Source organism: Prionailurus viverrinus, chromosome D1 (genome assembly GCF_022837055.1).
Source record: "Prionailurus viverrinus isolate Anna chromosome D1, UM_Priviv_1.0, whole genome shotgun sequence".
Classification (NCBI taxonomy): Eukaryota; Metazoa; Chordata; class Mammalia; order Carnivora; family Felidae; genus Prionailurus; species Prionailurus viverrinus.
The window spans coordinates 865,994-870,432 of NC_062570.1; positions in this window are offsets into that span (position 1 = coordinate 865,994).

Sequence of the window (4,439 nt, forward strand, 5' to 3'; positions counted from 1 at the left end):
GAATTGGGCTCTGCGCTGACAGCATGGATCCTGCATGAGATTCTCTCTGTCCCTTTCTCTGCCCCTACCCTGCTAGCATGCACGCTTTCAAAATAAATTCATTAATTAAAAAAAATAAACAGAAGGAAATCTTGACATTTGCCATGACATGGATGGAGCTAGAGAGTATTATTCTAAGTGAAATAAGTCAAAGAAAGACAAATGCCACATATGATTTCACTCATATGTGGAATTTAAGAAACAAAACAAATGATCATTGGGGGAAAAAAGAGGGAGAAAGAGAGGCAAACCAAGAACCTGACTCTTAACTATAGAGGGCACACTGATGGTCATCAGAGGGAAACAGGTGACGGGGATTACAGCATGTACTTGTGATCACTGGGGTGCTATATGTAAGTGTCGAATCACTATATTGTACACCTGAAACTAATATCACACCGTAGGCTAACTAGCTGGAATTTAAATAAAAACTTACAAAAATATATGTAAGATTGGGAAACCATATGGAAAAAATTAAATGAGCTTTAAAAAAATATATTGAGGGGTACGTGGGTGGCTAAGTCAGTTAAGCATCTGACTCTTGATCTCAGCTTAGGTCATGATCTCAGAGTCATGAGTTCAAGCCTTGTGTTGGGCTCCATGCTGGGTGTGGAGCCTACTTAAAAAATTTTTTTGAGGGGCACCTGGGTGATTCAGTCAGTTAAGCATCCAACTTCAGTTTAGGTCATGATCTCACCGTTCATCGGTTTGGGCCCCTCATCAGGCTCTGTGCTGACAGCTCAGAGCCTGGAACCTGCTTCAGATTCTATATCTCCCTCTCTCTCTGCTCCTCCCCCGCTCAAGTTCTGTCTCTCTCTCACACACACACTCTCCCTCTCAAAGATAAACATTAAAAAAATTTTTTTTGAAAAAAAATGGTACAAAAAATAAAATTAATTGGACTTTATTAAAATTAAGAATCTGTGAGTATCAAAGCTACAAGCAATCTATACACAAAAAGGAAAATAATTGTGGGGCACCTGCATGACTCACTTGATTGAGCGTCTGACTCTTGATCTTGGCTCAGGTCATGATCTCAGTGTTCGTGGATTTGAGCCCCATGGTAGGCTTTGTGCTGACAGCGTGGAGCCTGCTTGGGATCCTCTCTCTCCCTCTCTCTCTCTCTGCCCCTCCCCTACTCGAGTCCTCTCTCTCTCAAAACAAATCAATAAATTTAAAAAAAAAAAAAAAGGAAAATATTTGCAATGCATGTATTTAGCATGGACTTGTATCCAGGGTAAATAATCATTTTCCAAAACTAAATACACAACTCTTCAGGGACAAACACTTAAAGTGGCACTTCACTAAAGAAGATACCCGAATGGCCAAAACACATATAAAAATTGCTTGACAACTATCAAGGAAATGCAAATTAAAAATCACAATGAGAAATATAACTTCATCAGAAAGCCTAAAATTAAAAAAAAAAAACAAAAACTGATGATACCATGTATTGGCAAGAATGTGGAACAACTGGAAATTTCATGTAAGCTGGTTGGAGTACAAATTGATATACTTTTTTTGTTTTTTTTTAATGTTTATTTATTTTTGAGACAGAGACAGACAGAGCATGAACAGGGGAGGGTCAGAGAGAGAGGGAGACACAAAATCCGAAGCAGGCTCCAGGCTCTGAGCTGTCAGCACAGAGCCCGATGCGGGGCTCGAACTCACGAACCGTGAGATCATGACCTGAGCCGAAGTCGGAGGCTCAACCGACTGAGCCACCCAGGCGCCCCATATACTTCACAAGATTTGGCAGTATCTAGTAAAACAACACCTACTAATACCCAATGACTGAACACTTCCCATGCTGTGTATATTTCCAAAAGAAATAACTGTGAATTCATCAAAAGCCATGCTCCAAAATGTCCAAAGCTGCTTTCAGCACAGCCTCAAACTGTACACAACCCAAAAGGATCAGCTGTGGCAGAGTGATGTGATAGAAAACTAATCAACAATGAAAAATAGAGCATATCTTCCTCAACTCGCAACAGGATTACATCCCATTAGACCCATGGTAAATTGAAAATACCATGAGTCAAAAATACATTTAATGCTCTTAACCCCGGGGTGCCTGGGTGGCTTGGTCGGTTGAACATCGGACTCTTGATTTTGGCTCAGGTCACGACCTCAGGTTCCTGTGATTGAGCCCTAATTTGGGTTCCTTGCTGGGTGTGCAGCCTGCTTGGGATTCTCTCTTCTCTTCCCTCTGCCCCTCCCCAGCTCTCTCTCTCTCTGCCTCAACAAACAAACAAACAAAAACCATGTAACCTATCGAATCTCATAGCTTGGGCTAGCATATCGAAACCATGCTCAGAACACACATTAGCCTACAATTGGGCAAAAGCATCCAACACAAAGCCTACTTTATAATAAACTGTTGAATATCTTATACAACTCATTGAACACTGTACTGAAAGTGAAAAATGGAGTGGTTGCATGTGCACAGAATGGTTGTGAGTCTATGGGTGTTTTACCCTCATGATTATGGGGCTGATATAGCTGCGGGTGCAGCCTCTGCCCAGCAGCATAAGAGGATCAGAGCACACACTGCTAGCCCAGGAAAAGATCAAAAATCAAAATTCCAAGTACAGTTTCTACTAAATGCATATTGCTTCCACATCCTCCTAAAGTTGAAAAACCATTAGGTTGAGCCATTGCAAATCCAGGTTCACTGCTATTAGATGAAACAAAACAATGAAAACTATAGACACAAAAGTTAGTTTTCACCAGAATATAGGAAGTATGTGCTCTGGGGCACCTGGCTGGCTCAGATGGTAAAGCGTTAAGACTCTAGATCTTGAGGTTGTAAGTTTGAGCCCCTTGTAGGATGTAGAGATTACTTAAAAGTACGTCTTAAAAAAAATTTTTTTTTAATAATGAAAAGGGGCACCCGTATGCCTCAGTCGGTTAAGGGTCCAACTCTTGATTTCGGCTCAGATCATGATCTCACGCTTCATGAGTTCAAGTTTCATACTGGGCTGCACTGATACGGCACTGATACTGTGGAGCCTACTTGGGATCTCTCTCTCCCTCTCTCTCTGCCCCTCCCCTACTCGCACTCTCCCTCTCTCTCTCTCAAAATAAACATTAAAAATAAATAAAAATATATTCTGGCACGCCAATTCAAACTTGATGTTTTGTGAGTGCAACGAAATGTCAGTATATTTATTCAAAGAAAATTGATCGCCTATGTTGCCAAACATAAAAACTAAGGAAACTTTAAATTAGGAGTGTCATGTTCCCACTCCTAATACTTAATGTTACTCAATAAAGTACTTTTCAGGAAAACTGTACACAAAATACTTATCTTTTAAATTCTATTTTTAGCATATTTTAGTTTAATCTTTTGGTTTTTATTATTCTACTTTCTTCATTAGACATTTATCATGTTAAATCTGAGTCTTTCAGGGTGCCTGGGTGGCTCAGTTGAGCATCTGATTTAAGCTCAGGTCATGATCCCCTGGTTTGTGAGTTCGAACTCCACATCCAGCTTGCCATCAGCACAGAGTCTGCTTCGGATCCTCTGTCCCTCTCTCCATCTGCCCCTCCCCTGCTAACTCGCTCTCTCAAAATAAATAAATTTTTTAAAAAGATATTAAAAATATAATAAAAATTTAAAAGTATGTTTCTATAAAGAAAATCTTTTAGCCTTCGGATGTAAAAATAAAAAGCAGATGGTAAGAGAGAATAGTTTTCCAAGTAGTCATATAGACATGTGTCTTCCAAAAGAAGCCTAATTAATTGAAAATAATGTCTTCATAAACGTTTGAGCCATGAAACTTAGATAACCATAAATCCAAGCTAGCAAGTTTGAGATTAGGAAATTAACCTGTGCTGAGGAAGTAGGATTAGGGGTCAACCGCCTTACGCACGCACCTGCACTTCCTGTGGGCGCCACCCCTTTCCCCAGGGATGCGGACGGCAGAGACGGGTCCCCTTCCCTGTCCCTCCAGCCGGCAGCATGTCCCCGCCCCCTGCGCGCGGCTCCGCCTCCACCCCACCTAGCCCCGTCCCCAGCCTCCCCTACGCGACTCCGCTCCATCCCGCCCCCTCCGAGTGGCCCCGCCCCCACCTCACTTAGCCCCGCCCTCTGCCTCCTTCGCTTGACCCCGCACCCGCCCCGCACCCGCCGTGAGCCTGGACTCTTGGCCCCCAGCAACCGTATGGTCCCTCTCCCAAACAGAGCCTGTACTCCTCCGCCCAGCTCCGCCGCGGTCCCACTTCGCCCCGCCCCCGCCGCGAGACTGGCCTCCTCCGCGTGGCCCCTTCCCCGCCCCACCTCGCCCCGCTCCCACCAACCGCAGAGCCCCGACCCAATCACAGACTTGACTACTCGCGTGGCTCCTCCCCAACCAACGCCTCACTTCGCCCCGCCCCCGCCACGAGCCTGGCTTCCT